We start from the raw sequence: 21,359 nt of genomic DNA, 5'->3' as shown, positions 1-21,359 counted from the left end.
AGTAAGAGGCTTTGCCTGTTGTGCGAGGCATCCTTAAGCCCCAAACATTGTGCTTGGCACATGGTTCATCGTATGATGACGAATGAACGAATGAGGGATGAGTTCCAACTTAAGCTCACTCTTGTGTCAGATTGACATAGGATTGACAGCGTCATGGAGATGGAAAGAGACACTTCTTGAAGTAAATGGAGCCGGTCTGAAAGGAAACTGGGTGTCCAAAACCAAGGTACTTCTAATGAGCATTAAGAGAGATAGGTTTGGGGTTGGAAGTGGAGAAAGGCTTCAGGCTCTGAAACCTGATTGATTTTCCTATTTGCTTGATGCTGAGTTTTAAACATACAATTTATGTACTTATCATACTTTTAAGTGCTGCACAATTATCCCTGGGAAGGTTACAGGGTCAAACATTTCTCCTGATTTTTGAATATTTTTTTTTAATTTCAATCAGAAGTTTGTCTTTTACTGACCAATAGATAGAAAAATAAGATTTGAAATACACACACACACACACACACACACGTTTCAGAATAGATTCTCAGATGGTAAATTTGTCAGTGTGTCTATAGTAGGTTAAACAGTACATATATTATTTGGTTTATCTTTGTTGTTTTTTTCAAGACAAGGTTTCTCGATGGCTTTGGTTCCTGTCCTGGAACTAGCTCTTGTAGACCAGGCTGGCCTCGAACTCACAGAGATCCACTTGCCTCTGCCTCCCGAGTGCTGGGATTAAAGGAATGCACCACTACCACCTGGTGGTTTATCTTTACATCTGACCCACATCCGAATACACTTTTTGCAGTTATGATTCTAGGTTGGCTAATTGTATGAGTTGTAACTGGAAAGTTTTTGTTTATATTTGATTTTTCCCTTTTTGTTTTGCTTGAGTTTTAGTTCATTACCTTTCCTCAGAACAACAGCTTTTGTTGTCATTAATTTTTCTCCATAGCTTTCTTTATTGTTTTCTGCCTTTATTATAGACATTTTTTTGACTTGGGTTTGATGTTTTGCTATTATTTTAATCTAATATACTGAATCGTATTTGCCTTATTCTTTCTAGAGTTTTCATTAGATACTTATGAAGCATAAATTGTCTACTAAAATATATTAATCATGTCTCAAATTTTTACATTTATTTCAGTGAAGATAAGTTCTAAATATTTCCCATTTCAGTTACTTTTCAGTCCAAATGACTAAAGATCAGTGAGACTGTTTCCAGGGACACAGGCACTCATACTGTCGGGCCCAAGGAGATGGTTCAGTTTGGGAGGTGCCTGCCATGCAAACATGAGGACCCAAGTTCTCTCCCCATATCTCATGTACAAGTCAGACATGGTGACATCCTGTAAACCCAGCCCTAGGGATGGAGATGATGCCGAGACAGGACAGCCATGGGGCTCTTCAGCCAATGTAGCCAGAAGCAGAGCTCCAGGTCCAATGAGACATCCTATCTCAGAAAAGGAGGCGAGGACAAACACATGCACAGGTATATGTCCTGGCATACATATATGTACACACATGCATATACTCCATATACCATACAAATTAAGATGTATAAAACTAAGCTTTCATTGTTATTTTATATAATTAATGGATTTTAGTCAGAGAAAATATTCTGAGGAACGTGTTTAAAAACTTACATCTATGCTGGACAGGAGTATGTATTCTGCTTTATAACTGTGAAATTCTATCTTAAGGGTCTGGATTCACTAACTGCCATACACATCACTGGTCCCTGTTGTCCTCTTAAGCTATTCATTTGAACAGTAGTTATGCTGTCAGTATTGAGTTCCTTGAAGCACAATCAATAAAAACTTAAAGAAATTTGGCTTCAACCTGAAGATCCAAAAAGCAAAGTAGCCAGCTCTTACCTTGGCCTCACTCTGAAATGGCGATCCTGCCTCCATGAATCTCAGAATGAGACTGAGTCTAAGAGATGTCTCCTCCCATTTTATAATCTTCTCTCGGCCTGGGAATAAAGGCATGCACCATCCACTTTCTATGGCAACTAGTCTGGCTACTGGATTAAAGGTGTGTGTTACCACTGTTTGGTCTATAAGGCTGACCAATGGGGCTGTTTTAATCTCTGATCTTCAGAAAAGCTTTATTTATTAAAATACAAATGAAATGCCACTACAGTTCTTTATATCTGTCTCCAGTTCTGAGTCATGACTGCTTAACAGACTTTATTTGTGTGTGTGTGCATGAGTACGGGAGGTGGAGGGCGGGATCTCACTGTGTAGCCCTGGCTTAAGTTGGGTAGGTTGCAACATATCAATCTATAAATGATATTGGGATAATTATTACTAACTTCAAACATGAAGTTTGACTCTTATTTGAAACTAAGTTTATAAATCAAGTGCTTTTTGATCATAGATATAATATGGAAGGGTAAACAAAAAGGGTTCTAGAAGACAAGATAGACATCCTGTTGACATCAGGGTAATAGGATGTTTGCAGTAGTTATTATTAATAGTCTCAGTTAATAGGTGGTCCTTTCATTTAGTTATGTATTCTTTAGTTGTTCCCAATGATGGTAGATAGAACAATAGATTTCGTTATAGAAATCTAATATATTTTCTCAGATATGTGTTTTCTTAGGTATTTTATTTTAATATTCCTTACATGAGGAACTGTTATTCAATTTAATATAATGGCCATGTATTTGGTAACTTTCTATGTTTGCATGTTAATTTTAATACTTCATGTATAGATTCTACATGTTAAATTCTATACTCTGAAAATATTTGAAGTCTTAATTTCTTTTTTAACCACCATATCTTTACTAACTCTTTTACCAGTGTCTCTGAAACTATGCCATTGGATGGTAGTAATAAACACCTTTGGCTTATTCCTAATATCAAAGGAAAAGGGCCTGATGTGGCTCCATCATCTGTGACAAAGGGGAAATAGCAATCCCCTTCCTGAAAATGGCCCGTGTTAAGAATCCTGGGAAGGCCTGCTTGACAGTTAACTTCCGATCTCTCTCTGTGGTTGAGTTTGGCTGGGCGACTGGATCTGGGAGGTTGACCAGAGATCATGACGTGAGATCACGTTTGCAGTTGTGTGCCTGAAGCCGGAGGTCCCTGGGCTTCTTCCCTGCAGGGTGTGTCCACTTCCCAGATCCATACCGAAGCTTGGGTCTGTTTGCAGAGCACTCCTAGAATATGTGGACTTTGAAGTGAAGCTCAGCTTTCATTAAAGGACACGGTCTCTTTCAGATGTGAAATCTGATGAGCGTCACGTGGAAGGGAGCTTAGTGGTAGGCTTGAACCTGAGATTCATACACACAAGCAAAGGGAGGAAGGAAACAAGAAAGGGAGAAGGAAAGAAAGAAAAAAAAAACAAGAGCAAGAAATTAAGTCTTTTGAGCCTAAAGGAGCTTAGCAGTGGCCTTTACCTATAGCTGACTTAGGAGAATTCCTTGAGGCTTTGAGTTCAAAACCAGTCTAAACAACATACAGAGACTCTCAAATACATAAAGTCAGTAAAATAAAAATCCCACTAGTTTGAGCCTATAAGATCACACAAATTGCAATTAAACAGCTATTTCATTTTAATCAATTAGTAATGTAAACTTTCGACAAAATCATACTTTAACGCTATGGTCATAGAGGAAAAAATAGACTTTTTAAAAAATACTTTATGATGATAGACTTTTAATTTTGAGACTAAATGAAATTAAGGAGGGCATGGAAAAAGAGCGAGCTGTTATGTTAAAGGGTGGGGGTGGGCACAGCGAGAAAGTGAGGGTGGGGGCCAGTGAGTGATAGAGCAGAGCCAGTGGGTGGACCACAGGAAGCTGCAGGGACCACAGGAAGCCAGGTGGAAAATAAGACCAGGCTTGGCTTTATCTAATTTTAAACCAGAATACAACAACCCATAGACAAATGGAAAATCTCACACACCAAGTCTGTGAAGAGGTAAAAACAAAAATCAGCACGCACGCATACAGGAAAGGGAGGGGAAGGCAGGTGTCCAGTTATTACCTGCTCTGTACTGTTGGCTTTGCAATGTCTCCATGACTCTGAGACTCAATAAGGTAGTCAAACTCAGAAGGTAAAGGAACACACACTTTCTTCAGAAATAGACACAGAATGCACTTTTGAAAGACATATTTTTTGGGTCTATGGTTCTAGTAGTTTGGAAGGTGCTGAACCCAAACGCATGTGGACTCACAAAACTCACGGGGAACTTCTCTTAGTTCAGTAATAAATTTAGTACTTACGAGTGTTTCCACTAGGTGTCTCTTTTCATACACCACACGACTGCAGAGAGAGAGCTGTTCCTGAAGGCTTAGCTTATGTGCACTGTAGTTTTTTAAGTACGAATTTTGAATTATGTGAAGAATGTCTTTAGTTTATTGGACTAGTTCATCTGGAAGAACAAAAATGGTCTCTAAACTCGTATTTTAGCACGTAGGAAGCACTAGCACACACTTGACAGCAAATACAAAAGTCAGGTCCCTGCACTCGTGATGGCGACAGAGTAGGGGAAGGGAAACATTAGACTTTGTAACCCAGCTTAGGAATTCAGCTAGGACTTAAGGTCCACTGCTCTTAAATGAAGCCCCTGAAAGGATATGTGATATCAGAATAATCCATGTTCTCTTGACCAAATCCCCTATTGTACCCTGTGATCCCACTTATAGCCCTCTGGATGTCTACATGATAACTGTGGGTCATGTTGGGCACCTAATCCTGTCTGCTTTTACATATTCCAAATCTGAGGTAAGGCCTATGTAAATGAACACATATTTATTCTCCTCCTGCTGTGTCTGGGCTGGCCCCGTGGTGAAGTCGCCTGTCTTGAAGAGTCTAAGATTTACTGTTCTCAGAGAACTCAAGCGAACTGTAAAGGAGAAAGAGCAGAGGCATCACAGCTGACAACTGATGGGCTCTGGGCTGGAGTCGGGAGACCAGAGTGTGAATTCTGGCTTTCTAACCTGTTAACTCTGAGAACTGGTTAGTGTACCATGTCCTCACTTCCACAGCATAGGGAATAACACTATACAGACTTGCTGTGAACTCTGGGCAAAGACTGTGAGAGCATGGTTGTCTGCCATCCTAAGGACCTCCCAGACAAATGGCCCCATTCTTGGCAAAGGCAGCTGTTTCTCTGAGTGTGCACAGGCGTTGCTCTTCATGGGCTCTTCCTTTCCCACTAACAGGCCTTGGGCGCTGGCTTTGCAAATCCACAGAGCTCATTAAGGTAAGAAAAGAGCCAGACAAAGGAGGAATTTTGGTTCCAACTCCAGAGCAATATGTGCAAGATACTAGTAGATTTTATGTTGGTTTTCTTTCTGTTGCTGATGCCCCAGCTACACAGGAAATACCTGTTCATGTGGTGAAAGACTGTAGAGTCAAAAGATAGTAAGCGAGACTGAGCTAAAGTGATTGGCTACCTCAGAGCATTGGCTACCTCACACACTGTCCAGATTTCATCACAAAGAAAAATGAACTCCTCTGTGGAGAGAAAATAGGATGATTACTCCTGTGGGGAGAGTGGGGAGGGTCTGTCAAGAGGTACAAAGAGAAAAGTCATTAGGCACTATGGCTCACCTTATGGTCTGTCATCTCTTCTTGTCCCCAAGGGCTCAGTGAATGGGAGTCTGTCGTGGGCCTAAGAACTGGTCACTTGTCTGTGGACTAGCAATGCCTTCTGTGAGCTCTGAACTCTATTTCTTATGTGATTCTGAGTATAGGCACAGTACTAACCTGTGAAGATACTCCTTGGGTTTCCAGCCCTTCATATTGAACTTAGGCACACAGCAAGTTTGGATCTTAGAGCAACAAGTTCTGAGTCCCTTGAATTTGGAACCAGAGTAAGAGAGAGAATGAAGTTACCTACAGGGTGTATGCATTGGTGAACAAGGGCTCCCTGTAGGGTATATTTGTGTGCACTGGAGTGTGTATGTGTGTGTGCTCTAGGAGTAGAATATGCATATACTTTGGAGGGATTCTATTCATGGAGCAAGTGTAGAATGGTTATGCTCATCAAGGTACTGGTCTGCAATGACTTCTTGAATTTTGCATGCAAATGGACGAAAATAGAAAACACTATCCTGAGTGAGGTAAGCCAGACCCAAAAAGAGGAACATGGGATGTACTCACTCATAATTGGTTTCTAGCCATAAAAAAAGGACATTGAGCCTATAATTCGTGATCCTAGAGAAGCTAAATAAGAAGGTGTACCCAAAGAAAAACATATAGTCATCCTCCTGGATATTAACCTTCATCAGGCGATGAAAGGAGACAGAGACAGAGTCCCACATTGGAGCACCGGACTGAAATCCCAAGGTCCAAATCAGGAGCAGAAGGAGAGAGAGCACGAGCAAGGAACTCAGGAACGCGAGGGGTACACCCACACACTGAGACAATGGGGATGTTCTATGGGAAACTCCCCAAGGCCAGCTGGACTGGGTCTGAAAAAACATGGGACAAAACCAGACTCACTGAACATAGCGGACAATGAGGACTACTGAGAAGTCAAGAACAATGGCACTGGGTTTTGATCCTACTGCATGTACTGGCTTTGTGGGAGCCTAGGCTGTTTGGATGCTCACCTTACTAGACCTGGAAAGAGGTGGGAGGTCCTTGGACTTCCCACAGGGCAGGGAACCCTGACTGCTCTTCAGGCTGAGGAGGGAGGGGGAGTTGATTGGGGGAGGAGGAGGGAAATGGGAGGTGGGGGCGGGGAGGAGGCAGAAATCTTTAATAAATAAATAAATTAATTAATTAAAAAAAAAGGTACTGGTCTGCCCCACGTACCATGAAGGGAGTGGTCAGGCTCCAGCTCTGGGGACTAGGAGAAGCTTCTTCTAAGGTGCAACCTGTGGTAGGTACCCTGTTGCTCCAGCCTAATGGTGTGCTGTGGGGATAGACTTTAACCTTTTGAGTTTAGAGTTCTGAAAGCCTGCAGAAGAACAAGGAACTCAAGAAGATGAGGAACTCAGAGAAGCCTCATACCTCTCAGAGCATGGCCACCATGCTGCTTGGTGGTCCCTTTCAGGGTACAATGGAGGAGGCTTTTATGGAATCCCTTGCAGCTACCTTGTTGTTACTCTGGTGATGTGGTTTGCAGAGAGCAAAATTTGACACTGAATGCAAGGAGGGTTTTCTCTTAGTCAGATCAGAGTATATGAGATCTGTGTGTTTGAGCCTTGATTGTCAGGGCTCATGATGCCTGTGAGAGTACATGGGGAAGGCTGTAAGGAGCCTGGCCATCTCCCCAGATGATGTTTCCAGGATTTTAATGGTGTTGAAAATAAAGTAATTTTAAACATCACAGTTTTCCTGTTTTTATAAAAAAAAACTTGTGATTCTTATAGCCATCTGTCAATTCCGCACCACAGCGGAGAAAGCAGAAAGATATTCTGCAACATGGGTGGAGAAAAGAAAGTCCCGAAGGAGAATTTCCTGAAGTAAAAAAAAAAAAAAATAGGGGGTTGAAGTCAGCATGATAGAACTGAAATTAAAAACCAAAACAGGGGAAATAGTTTGTATAAAACCCCTTTCCTTTCCATCAGTTTCCCAGAGAAATAACCCACCCTACAACCCACACCCCCTGTCACCATTCATACCCTAGTGCAGGCCACTACATGTTTGCTTTCTGCACACCTGCTCTGCTGTGTGACAGGAGAAACTTCACATTAATTGCTAAAACGAATGGATTATTTCCTGTCTCATGCTTTTACACAAGAGTCAAGATGAGTGTCCTCTTTGCTTTCTATGGTGCCAGTGTGATGGCCCATCAGCACCACATGCCTGCTGAACAAATGTTTCCAGTGTCAGTCAAGGGGGGGTGTTCTCTGTTCTATGTACTGCTTGGTTTTTATGACTGGGTCTTAGGCCGCGAGAAGGGTGCGTCACTGCCCTGTTTCCTTTGGTTCCCAGGTTAGCAAGGATGCCCAGTTTGCCCATGTTCCTGGGCTTTCTATAAGTCTCCTGGTTGCTCTTCTGATCCCTCATCAATGCTAGCCATTGATATCAGAGAGTAAATGGGTTACAGGTTACTTTCTGCTTTCAGAAGTTTAGTTTAGCATTTTAGTGTTTTTGCTTAAGGCCCAGGAAAAGGAGAATGAACCTAGCCTATACTGTATTTAAATTAGAAAATAATTTCTAAGTCACAGTTATGTTCCTTTTACAATTTATTTATTGTTAGTATTGTGTGTATGTGTATGTGCATATGTGGGCACGTGTGTGCGTGTGTGTGTATGCATATCGTATGTGTGTGTGCACCATGTGTGAGTATGGGCACTCAAGTGCAGCAGCAATCATGTGGAGATCAAAGAACAGCTTTTAGGTGTCTGTTCTCTGTTCCCACTGTGGGATATAATGGTTGAACTGTGTTACCAGGTTCATGCAGCAAATGATTTTTACCTGTTGAGCCATGTCACCAGCCTTGGTCTCCTCCTTAAGACACTTTAAAATTCTAGGCCTTTAATGTTAAACTTGATCATCATAAAGAGTATCGTGTCCAGAGGGTCCTAATCAAACAGCTGCTGCTAGGTCTCATGAGCCTACAAATGCATGTTGTTGTAATAGGAGCAGCGTGGCTGCATCCCCGCCATCCGGCTAGCTTTATACCCAAAATAATTACACGGAAACTGTATTCTTTTAAACACTGCCTGGCCCATTAGTTTTAGCCTCTTATTTGCTAGCTCTTACATATTGATCTAACCAATTTTTAATATTTTGTGTAGCACCATGAGCTGGCTTACCAGGAAAGATCTTAACCTGCCTCTGTCTGGAGTGGGAGAATCATGGCTACTCCTGACTCAGCTTCTTTTTTTCACTATTTTGTTCTGTTTACTCCACCCACCTAAGGGTTGGCCTATCAAATGGGCCTAGGCAGTTTTTTTTATTAATTAACCAATGAAACAACAGATAGAAAGATGACCCTCCTCCATCAGCATGTAGTGAAGCTTTCATCATTAGTTCTGAAAACATATTGTACATACCAGCCTTCTTTATTAATTGTTTGCTACACACTCATATTCTTGGTCTGGTTTCTGGTTTCAAAATGACACGGGACCAGAGTAGGCATTTCCAACTTAACTTGCCCAACAGTTTCTAAAGCAGCTAGAGTGTGCTTGGTATAAGGAGGATGCCTGTGTTTAACAGAGAATGGGAGGAGTCTTCATCCGTCCATGTCAGTAAAGCCTCTTCGTGACTCAAAGATTCATTTGACAGTGACCTGAGTTTTCTACTCTCCAGGTGCAGACCTGTCAGGAAGCAATGTGTTTCACATCTCAAACTTAAAAAAAAAAGATGTAGATGACATCATCCATTTGGCTATGCCACGTGTTGTTGGGTCTTAAGGTGTTCACTATTGAGATGACTGTCATGTGCAGAACTGAGAAAAGCGTACTCTGGAGATTGGAAATCAGGTTCCAATAGTGTTGTGGGGAGATCCCGCTGGGGGTTTTAATCAGCCTCGGAGTGTGAGAGCGGTTCTATTGGATGAAACCCATTATCACACCTGCCTAAACCTCCTAGGTGTGTGCTCATTCCAATTGGAAGAATGGTTTTGTATAATAAACCTATTTCTAGATAACTGCTCCCACCCACTGAGTAGTCACTGCACCTGAGTGCTTACATGAGCTGTTTCATTTGGTTTTCACAAACCCTATGAGCTGGTTGTTGTTATTTCTGTCTAACTGGTTAGGTGTCCTCTGATCAGATGACTTAAGTGACAAATTTGTGTCTGTAGAACGGGATGGAGTTGAGATTCAAACACAAATCTGTTTGCCTCTAATCCACATGCTTTAGTGGACTACGTTAAGATTTAGATACAGTTTTGCTTTTGCACCTATAAAATAGCCTGAAAGACTTGTGGATACTCTGACATCTTATAATTGTTGCACAAAGTTTATATCATATGATGTGGGAGTGTCATTTGTCTATCTGTTGCTTTCATTGGTTAATAAAGAAAACTGCTCGGCCTGATAGGGCAGAATTTAGGTAGGCAGAGTAGACAGAACAGAATGCTGGGAGAAAGAAGCCGAGTCAGGGAGTCGCCAAGATTCTCCCACCTGACACAGACGCAGGTTAAGATCTTCCCTGGATCATACATGTAAAAATGTGGTTTTTAGACCACTGTAATCTCTACAATTGTTTATAAATAATAAATAGCACAAAGATTTCATGAGTTCCATCATTAAAAAAATCTTCAGGACTTGTAAAATTTCATGTTTTTCTTTTCTCCTGAAACTTGAGTAGTTATTCTTTTAACTTCTGGAATTTTATCCTAGTACATAGTATGTTTAACTGTTGATTATCTGTTGGTAGTTCTCACATCTGTGCTACAGCCTAAAAGTTTAAATAAATAAAAATTAATCAACATTTTTAGTGGAATAATTATTTATACAAACTAATTTTGAGTGAGCTATTGTTCCAATTATTATAATATTATAACATATAACATAATATTAAAATTTTATTAATAATTCATACATAATTTAGCAAGCAACTTGAACATATTACATACCTGCTCAATAGGCATAAGTTCAATGGATAAATATCTTTGTTGAGTCTAAGCTACTGAAAGACATAGATGCAACTTTTCCTCTCTGACTGCAGAACACAACCTTGAATGAATGTTGAAAGAATTCAAAACTGATTATAACTTATTGTTGGTCTTCATCTATGTGAAAAGTAAAATTTTTTTTCACATAAATAAAATGCATTGGGTACTTTAAAAATATTGTATTAGCATATAATACTTATAATACTCAATTTCATTATGACATTTTCATATGTGTGTGATTGATCACATTCACCCATTACCTTCTCTGTCCTCTTCTCTCTGTCACTTTCACTTAACCTTTTGGTTTCATGTTGCACGAGGAGGGGTCCCTTTGTTTGTCCCAGCTGCCCAACTAGCTTACACCCGAAGTAATCACACAGAAATTGTATTCATTTAAACACTGCCTGGCCCATTAGCTCTAACTTCTTATTCGCTAACTCTTCTATATTAGTTTAACTTATCTCCATTAATGTGTATCGCCACGTGACTGTGGCTTCCCAGCAAGATTCTAACCAGCATCTGTCTCAGGCAGGAGAACCATGGCATCTGCCACTCTGCCCTTCTTTCCAGCATTCAGTTCTATTTATTCTGCCTACCTAATTTCTGCCCTATCAAAAGGCCAAGGCAGTTTCTTTATTCAATCAATAAAAGCCACACATAAACAGAAGGACCTCCTACACCAGTTCCACTTCTACTTGTGTATTTTTCTGGTTTGGAATTGGTAAACCACTGGTTAACTAGGGATATTTGCAGGAACATGGGTGAGAGTGATTATAGGAGGTTAGGCAACTTGCCAGTGCCTACACTGCTCAAGAAACTCTCCCAGCAACCATTAGTTGCCCATAGCTCTTCATGGAGAGGCGAAGGCTCTCTCTAGCAATTGGTAAATGGCTGCAAGACCTCAAAGAGAAGGTTGTCCTTGTGAACACCTTCCCTCTTCATGCTGGAAGATTGATGAGCCCAATCTTGTGCCTCTTTTGTGCTGGGAATCCCAGCTATGGAGCTCAACCCTGTCCTATCTAGAAGGCAACTCTCTGCAGCACTCTCTGCCTTCCTTGAGTGCTTACATTCTCGGAGCTTTCTCATAATAGGTTCTATTAATTACTTTTGAAACGTTGCCAGCATGTGCCAGCTATCATATGATGACTGGTCATGCTTACTTTTGATGGTCAGCACACTGCACAAGTAGAGTCTTTATTTATTTTTGTTGAACGAAAATAATTGAAAATATTTTAAAAAATTTATTCTTTTTAAGTTATGCTTTTTTGTGGGGGTGAATTATGTGTTTGTGTACAGGAGTTCAGGGATTTGCATAGGCCACATAAGAGTGTCAGATCCCTTGAAACTGTAGTTACCAATGGTCGTGAACTGATTGATCTGGGTGCTGGGAACTGAACTCCTCTGAAAGAGTAGTATGTGCTTTTAAACCCGGAGAGACATCTCTCTACCTTTAAAATACTATTACTACTACTGCTAAACCCACAAAAGTGTCTTGTGACATTTTAATTAGGGTCTTAATCATTTTTAAAATATTTCATAATGCAGGATTTATTTATCAAGGCATACCAAATAAATAGTGTTTCTTCTTTTAACTCTTTTATCAAATAGTTTGCTTAGACTGTGTCCTTCACTAGGGTGGGCAGCGGGGCACAGAGAAGACCGGGCCTTGGCCATTGAATTTAATAGTCTCTTGATCAACTCAGGGTACAGGTATACCCACAGAATGATGGTATAATACTGTGACCATTATGAGCAATGCTCTGTGGGGACACGGAGTGCCTGGGATAAGTGCAGGGCTTAGTGGTGCAAGCCTCAGCTACTTGGGAGGCTAAGGTAGAAGGATCAAGGCTAGCATGGAATATAGAGTGAGTTTTAGAAAAACCTAGTAACTTAGTGAAGTTCTGTGTGTTGGGGGGAGGGGAAGAAAGAAGAAGAAGAAGAAGAAGAAGAAGAAGAAGAAGAAGAAGAAGAAGAAGAAGAAGAAGAAGAAGAAGGAAGAGGAGGAAGAGGAAGAAGAAAGAGAGAGAGAGAGAGAGAGAGAGAGAGAGAGAGAGAGAGGAGACCTAGACTGACTGAATGAACAGGAAGTCTAGATACAAGTTCAGATACAACTTTTCTCATCAGCTGCCTAAATTTCCTCATCTAAGAAGGGAGTAATAATAGTACTTTTAAAATAAGAAACTCTGATAATTATATAGAATGATACAGAAAAATTCCAGTGAGTTTGACACTTAGCACATATTTAAGAAACAGAAAAAAGTAGGCTGTTGTATTATGATAAAGAAGAGGCCAATTAGCTTTCAGGATAAGTAAGGACAGCTTTCAAAGGGCTGTATTATATATTATTAAACAATTTACACAGTTGGCCATCAATTCATGCTTCCTTGAGTAATGAATATATTTTACAATGCAAGGGTTTATGAGATTTTATTATGCATTAGGTCATGTCTTCAGCCTTATGAAAACCTGTCATAATTTAATTTTCATCCAGCCCCAAGAAAGAAATATGAATTATGTAACTCCATCTCACAGATGGGTGTTCTGAGGCCTCAACCTCAAATCAGTTACTTACCCATGATTTCATACAGTCAGCAAGTTGCCAAACTACATTTACTTCTCTTTTAGCCTAGTTCAAAATATCCTCTTATTCTTCATTATTTTTGACTCTTTACCTAAAAGTGCTGCTGACTTCAAACTATCTTTAGCGTATGATGCAGTTTCTCAATCAATGGATGCTAAAAACGGATTGCCTTAATCAATAAAATATTCATAGGAGTCTCTTTCAGCATTATTATTTTACACATAAAAGCTTATTATAGAAAATAAATGAAGGTAATAAAAATAAATGATTGGCTATTCCAGTTCTCATGGATAATCTCTGCAGCCACATTTTTTTTTCTGGGAATATATTCAGACGACTACATTGATGTTTGGGTGGCTCTGCATAAAATCGTACACATTTATTTTTATTTATTTGTGTGTGGGGTGTTGGGTGGCCAATGTGTGTAGTTGATTGCAGAGGTCAGGGAGGGCTTCAGACTCCCTGGAGCTGGAGGTACAGGTGGTTGTGAATCCGCCCTATATGGGTGCTGGGAAATGAACTTGGGTCCTCTGAAAGAGCTGCAAGCATCCTAATCACTGATCCACCTCTTTAAGCTCTAAGGTTATATTTTTCTTAATAATTATCATATACACATATTGTAAAGACACAATCTGACTATGCAGCCCAGACTATCCTTTAAATTGTAGCCTTTTCATTTCAGCCCCCAGAGTGCTGGGTCTGCAGGTGTTCAAGTATTACTAGTGATAGATAATTCTGTATGTAGTTCAACCCAGTGAGTGGTGGGGCACACGACTTTAATCCCAGCACTCAGGAGGTTGAGGCTGAGGCAGGTGGATCTCTGTGAGTTGGAGGCCAGCTGGTCTATAAGGCAAGTGTCAGGACAGTCAAGGGTACACAAAAAAGCCCTTTCTGGAAAAACCAAAACCCAACCAAACAGAAACCCAAATTCGTTTCAACCCATCTTTTAATTAGCAATATATTTGCAAAATTCTTTTCCTACTAGGTGTTGTAGTGCTGAGGATACTTCATGTCATGTGTCAAAGGTTCAGTTGTTACACAATTACAATTATTACTGCTGGTCTCTCAAGTTGCTCTCCAGCACAGCTGCAATGGCAATCTTCTAGCCCTCTTCTTCCTCCAAAGCCGGCTTTCACTGCTTAATCTTAATGGAATCGTATTGTTTTGTTTTATACTTATTTTAGTTATTTGACTTTTCCTTCACTCTTGTTTGTTATTTTCCTATTAGAGCGTGGTAAATGCATTGCAAATTTCTCTAGTTTGTGGCTTTTGATGTGAATAAATAACAAATTAAGTGCTTAAAATGTCAGTCTTTCAATTGTGTTTCCTTTGTATTTTTATAAATAAATGTCTTATATGCATCTATGTAGATGTGACAGTTTTTATATTAAAAGTAATCAGGTATGTACTACGTGCATATCTAAGACGTGCATATCTGTGCCTAATTGTGGCTTTATTCACAGTAACTAAAAAATGAACCAGTTTAGATATCTATCAGCAGATAAATGGATAAGGAAAGCTCGATCAATATACACAATGGAATTTTATTCAATCATAAGGAAAATGAAACTATGGTATTTGTAGAAAATAATAAGTGCAGCTAGGCCTGGGGAGAGAAAATACTTGCCACAAAAATGTGATGACCCCAGTTCCATCCTCAGAATCTGTATGAATGTCCCAGGGGTGGTGGCATGTGCTTGTAATCCCTGTGCTGGAGAGGTAGAGACTGGGGGATCCCTGGGCCCAGGGAAAGCATTTAAAAAGCAAGCTATAATGGCATATTTGCATATATAATGACATATTTGCATAAACATACCCAAAAGAAATCTATTACCTTGTTACCAATAAATTAAAGAATTATAGGTACAAGTTGCAAAAAAAGTGGTGTCTTCAGATTTGGGGAACCCAAGTAGTAAGAGGTCAAGCCTATAGGAATGGGTGTGTATTGGTGTCATTGGGCAGGGTAGGAAGTGGTCTGCTTCCAGGCCTTTAGGTGGCTTCTGGGACTTCACAGGTCAGGTTCCCAGGTCCCTTTTTTTGCTTTTATTTGCTTTTCTTGAAGCCATGGCGTGTATTGTTTTTTAGGTAATCCACTACAAAGTAGGCAACATCCAAAAAAGTCTTCTCTTGGTATTGTAGCTGGGACTTTCGGAGTGGTTTGGTTGCATTTATGAGATATTATAACAGCAATAGTCAAATAATTCCATATCATCCACATGTCCATATTGATATTCACCAACAGCAAAATATTTTGCTATCTCAAAAAAACCCCAAACCCCCACATGCAACCAAGTGAGTAAGTCATGCATATCATGTTTGTTACCTTGTAAATACTGATGTTTAAATAAAATGGGTTTATTTTATGAATTCAATTTTAAGACATCGATGTACTGAATTTGAGATAAAATGAATTAATAAATTGTACTTATTATGAAATTTTTTCCATCATAATGTCAGTATCTTTGCCCTTTACATAAAAAGGGATATTTTTTTCACTTAACTGAAGCTATATTTCTTTGCCATATTTTTCTTTTCTAGCTTTTGTTTCTGGCAGTCTGAATCCAGTTATGGCTACGGAAGGCAATGTAAGTACCAGTATGAGTTCCCCTCTGAACACCCAGGCTTTAGCTATTTCCAGCTTGATGAATAAGTAAAACAATAGACAAGTTGATTTTAAGTCCCTGTTTGTCCTCCATTTCATTAGCTTCAATGGCATCAAATGACTCTATTGACAGGTTTCAAGTTTTATGGCCTCTAAGTATTTAAAACCTCTGGCTATTCAGAGATCAAGGAGTAGCAACAGGCCCTGAACAAATGATATTGTGAAACCTTTTATCAACTCTTATGGGACAATTTCTATTAAAAATTGCTTTGCAATTGTGGATTGTTTAAAAACATTAGAGCTGTGGGTTAGCCTGAAATGGATGAGTATATCGAGCAAGTGTATTATTGGTGTGGGTAAACTTACACACAGAAAAATGAGTAAGTTTATCATCGTGATATGGCAGTGTAATAGGAGAGGGTGTGGAGTGTACAGGAGGTTGTGCATCCTTTGATGCATCGAATGACCACTTCATAGATGCAGTAAGTGATTACAGGGACTGGATCCACAGTCCACTTGGTAAGGCACTTGCCTAGGTTCGAATCCAAATATCCTACAAACTGGGTATTGTGTATATCTATAACCTCAGCACTCATGAGGGGGGGGCAGTAGGATAAGAAACTTAAGTTAAATAGTGAATTCCAGGTAAGCCTGGACTATATGTAACTCTGCCTGAAAAAAAAAAAAAAGAATTATCAGAAGAAGGGAACATTGACTTGGTAACCAAATTGAGCATGTGAGTGTGCTTTTCTGATGCAAATTAGACAGCAGGTGTCAGGGCAAGTTGGCCCAATAGTGATGGAGACAGGAGTTCCCAGGACAGCTCTTAGAAGGTACATCTCCCTAAAAGGCAGGGCATCTGGTAAATCCTCTCTTTGGCTTTCTGAGCCCTTCATTTCCCAGGCATACAACAGTGAGCATACTTTAAATCTGATCTAATTCTAAATGATAGGAAAAGCTTCCCGGTCATAAGAAATAGCACAAACTTTAACAGACAGGGCAGAAAACCAAAAATGAAAACACAGAGTATAGTCAAGGTATGTACCATCAGGTTTGTAGAATCACCGTTGAAAATGAAGGCCAGAGAGAGTCAGTCACTTGGGTGTAAGAAGGGAGGTTTTTAATGTCAGAGATGTGAGTTGTCACAGTGGAGGTAACAAGAAAAGAAGGAAAATAAGTAGAGTACTATTGGGAGGGTTTCTGCTGGAAGCCGAGAGAGCATGAGACGTACAGGGTATTACCAAAAATGTTCTGCAGTCAAAGGGCAAAAAGAAATGAGTATCATAGGTGTGTGGAGGAAGAGTCAGGAGGTCAGTATGTGTGTGTGTGTGTGTGTGTGTGTGTGTGTGTGTTTATGTGCACATTTGAGTAGTTACACACACGCTGGTGGGTCAGAGGACAACTTGAGGACATCAGTTCTTACCTCTCATTTTGTGCATTCTGGGGATAGAATTCAGATCACCAGACTTTGTTGCAAATATATTTCCCGGCTGTTCCATCCATCAGCACTTAAATACTCTTCTAGTCTTGAATGTATTTATTCATTTGTGTGTGTGTGGGTGCACCCATGCACACTGGCACGCACCAAGGTGTGAGTATGGGAGCCAGAGGACAGCTTGTTTAAGTTCGTTCTCTCCTTTGACCATGTGGGTCCTGGAGATTAGTGGTCAGGCTTGCTGGAAACTGCCTGTGGTTGCCGAACCATCCTTCCATCCCTCGAAGTTCAAAAAAATAAAAAAGAAAATGTGTGTGCTTACAGGCATATGTGTATGTGTTATATGGACAGAGAAACAGAAAACAGAATGAAACAATAACGGTTTTGCTAGGTCCTTGAATAATAACATGACCCTTATATTACTTCAATTTTTGCACTGAAAGGATATAATTTTCCAACTGGGAGAAATTAATTTTACGTGTGGAGAGAAATGGAAAGCTAAGCTAATATAAACCCATCTAACACGGAAATATTCATGGAAGTCTAGAAAGAAGAAAAAATAAAGATTACATGTTCTCTCTCATACATGAGCTTGCCTATGAGGTTTGTATGTATTTGTGGGTGTAAGTGTCGAGTAGATATAGGCTCTGAGACCAGAAATGAAATGAAAAGTGAAAAGGTGTTGAAGTGGGGGAGGATGATAAGACACATGGGACATGAAAATAGAAAAGGAAGTTAGGTAGGAGGTGAGAGGAAGAGTTCAAAGTAGGGAGGGGATGGGGAAGAGAGAGTAGACAGGAATGGCAATAAGAAACAAGTTTTGTTTGAAAATGCCACAATGAAACTTAATCGTGACGAACAATGAGGGCTGATGAGACACCAAGGACAATGGCAGGGGGTTTTGATCCTACTTAATGTGCTGGCTTTGTGGGAGCCTAGCCAGTTTGGATGTTCACCTTCCTAGATATGGATGGAGGGGGGAGGACCTAGGACTTAACACAGGGCAGGGAACCCGGACTGCTCTGTGGACTGGAGAGGGAGGGGGAGAGGAGTGGGGGGAGGGGGAGAAGGGTGGGAGGAGGGGGAGAAGGATGGGAGGAGGGGAAGGGAAATGGGAGGCTGGAAGGAGGTGGAAACTTGTTTTTTGTTTATGTTTTTTTTTCTTCTTTTCGCAATAAAAAAAAAAGAGTAGTAGAAGCTGGATGGCATTGGAAAAAAAAATAAAAAAAAATAAAAATAAAAATATTCATTTAATATGCATCCAGAATCTATTATCTGTTGGTGTTTGTCTTAGATAAGAACTAGAAATAACTGACTTCAGATAATGCGACGGTTTGAATGAGAATGGACCCTATAGGTTTATAGAGAGCAGTATTAGTTGAAAGGATTAGGACATGTGGCCTTGCTGTACTGAAGTGGCCTTGTTGGAGGAAGTGTGTCTCTGGGGGTGGGCTTTGAGGTTTCAGAATCTCAAACCCAGGCCCAGTGGCTCTCTCTCTCTTTCTGCTGCCTGCCAACCCAGATTTAGAACTCTTGGCTCTTTCTCCAGCACTATGTCTGCCTGCACGCTGCCATGCTTCCTGCTGGGATGATAATGGACTAAACCTCTGAGCTGTCAGCCAGCTCCAATGAAATATTTTCCTTTATAGGAGTTGCCATGGTCATGGTGCCTCTCCACAGCAACTGAAACCCTACCTAAGACAGATCAATTAAGATGTTCACATCTTTAGAAAATAGGACTAGAAGAAAATGGCTGATGGGATTACCAGAGGTCTACTGGGTCATCATGCACCTAGAGCAATCATCACTATGGCATGTGTCCCACTTCCCTTGGTCCTGGACACCAGTGAATTCTGTTCTTTAGTGGAAACTGGCTATTTACTGAATTTCTCATTCTCTGAGCCCCACTGCGCTGCTGCCCACCTCGGCCCAGCTTCCTCTCTGGCTCTATTTTCCTCTCATTTCTCCCAGTGCCACAGGCACTGGGGAGCTCTATTAGCACTGCTCTTAAGCATTTTTCCCAGCAGCCTTGGCTTTTATCCTCCTCTATCCATTCAGAAAATTCGTTCAATTTTCTGCTATCATTTGTTCCTGAAGTCAGAGGTGACCTATTTTTGTCTCACTCATTTCACAAGGTTTATTTGATACATTTGACCTAATCAGATCCCGGATTACTCTTCATTTCCCCTAAACTAATGTTTGCTGAGCCTTCACGGGCTGAACACTCTGCCTGGGGCGGGAGTGCAAAGATGAACAGCTTACCATCTCCTGGAGAAAAAGAAGACAGGTGCCCCTAGCCAGACGGTTCATCACTGGGACTTGTACAATAAACGGTGTCCACAACTTAAAACTAGATTTAAGTGTTTGAAATTTAGTTATGTGTAAATGTTACTCACTTTGGCTAAACTGGGTTGTTTGTAACCTGACAGTATTCTGTTTTCTCTTCTGAACAAAAGAGTGGATTTTTTTTTTTTTTAAGCAAAAGCTGGGGTTAGAACCTGGAATAATCAACTCACCAAGTTCTAAGACTTCCCTCTTGGTAACGCTCCTTCTGTAGAGTGACCCTTGCCCTTCCCTCTTCTGATTGGGCTTTCCCAGTGGCCCCTCTTCCTCTCAGTCTACCAGGCACCTAAATACCAGAGTAGGTTTTCTTTTTTCTTTTTCTTCCCAATAATCTTTTTATTGATTGTTTGGTAGTTGCTTCCTGAACACATTCCCTTCCCAGTCTTTCCAGGTTCACCCCTCTTCCCTTGTGACCTCCACCAAAGAAAAACAGGAGAAAATAAAAATTAAAAGAAAATACAAAGGTCAATTTGTGTTGCCCATATACTCTCAAACACTGATCAAACTCTCAGTGGCCAGCCCCTGAAAGAAAAGTGAGTTCTTTCCCTAAAGAACTCACCCCTAAAGCCATCAACTACATAGAGCTACTCTCCAGAATTCCATCACAATTTTTATGAGTCCTCGTCAGTGACTTCCTGTCTAGACTGTTTCTTTTTGGGGAGATGTGGGTGGTAGTGGTGGTTTATGTTGTCACCTGAGTCCATACCTCTACTGTTATGACCTCTAGAGATCTAGAGTCTATGACCTCTATTGCTGCTAAGGGCCATGATGGTGTCCACGGTTCTTGCTGCAATCAAGGGCCATATTGATATCTTTGGTTTGTACTGCTACCAAAGACCATGCTGGGGTCCGTGGCTGATACCGGAGGCCATGTAGATGTCCGTGGTCCATACTGTCACCAGAAACTAAGTGGAAGTTCATGATCCATGCTGCTACTGACTGTAGAGGGGCAAGGGAGCTTCTTTGGCAGTGGTATTGATGACTTCAGACTCATCATGGAGAATGACAGACAGAGTGGATTATCTTAACTGCAGTTCTCATGGTGCTACGTACTAGCATACATTTGATTGGTGGCTACACATTGGACTTCCTGTAAGCCTGACAGTTTAGAAGACAATTTACAAGGCCCTGTGTGATATGGCTTTGCCACTCAAGGTGGTTGTCTGTCACTCTGGGTTGATGCTCACTGGATCAGCCACACCTACACTGTTGTTGTACATCCTCTTAGGCCTGGGTCTTTCTTTTTCCAAGCATTTGATGTGAGCTCACAGGCTGTCTTCCTTGATGGCATTCTTCTGGTGAATTCACCTCCATTAACTCAGTTCAAAGCTGTATGACTGTGTTTTCTAAAGGATTATTAACTGTCTTTCCTTCGCTGAAGACTGCCAGAAGACAAAATGTCAGGTACTGTCGTTGTGGTGTTCCTTTGTTCCAGCGGTCATTGTGTCTGACTCTGCGGTTGTGTTCCTTGATGCTGTCTGGACCGAGTGGTCTGGTGTGTGGGGAGTTCATCTCTTCTGCTACTTCCTGTGTTGACTTCATGGAAGGCTCTGTATTGGCCCGCTACGCATAAAGCATTTATTGCCTAGTTTTTACATGATTATGACAGTCACTGTCTTAGACCCCTGTCTTTAAGAAGCCTATGTTACCTTTCCTTTCTCTGGGCTGTGAAATGAGCCCAGGGATGTGGTCATAGTTACGGTGAAGTGAGAAACTTAGTTCTCATGTTAGATCATGTGAAAGGATGCGAAACCGAATTGGCAGTTTCGTGTTGTAGGTGACATCAGCATGAACCTAAGCTGAAGCGATGGAGCCAGCACTGCTCTCTACGAGTCTGATACACAGACCAGGCCCTGGAGACTGGGTTACAC

At 40.8% G+C, this 21,359-nt stretch overlaps 1 long non-coding RNA gene across 1 annotated transcript in view; it reads right to left on the bottom strand.

Moving 5' to 3' along the window:
- Positions 1–3,073: 3,073 nt before the first annotated feature.
- Positions 3,074–21,359, bottom strand: part of LOC121466477 — a 28,363-nt gene continuing 10,077 nt past the window's right edge. Inside the window, exon 3 of the long non-coding RNA XR_005976774.1 lies at positions 3,074–3,271. This is a non-coding gene — a long non-coding RNA (uncharacterized LOC121466477). The remainder of the gene's footprint in view (positions 3,272–21,359) is intronic.

The sequence above is a fragment of the Microtus oregoni genome, unplaced genomic scaffold, assembly GCF_018167655.1.
Source record: "Microtus oregoni isolate MIOR12 unplaced genomic scaffold, Mior012 000033F_ref0000390, whole genome shotgun sequence".
In the NCBI taxonomy this organism is placed as follows: Eukaryota; Metazoa; Chordata; class Mammalia; order Rodentia; family Cricetidae; genus Microtus; species Microtus oregoni.
Note: the sequence above shows the minus strand (reverse complement) of the source record. Positions and strands in the feature narration are given on the sequence as shown.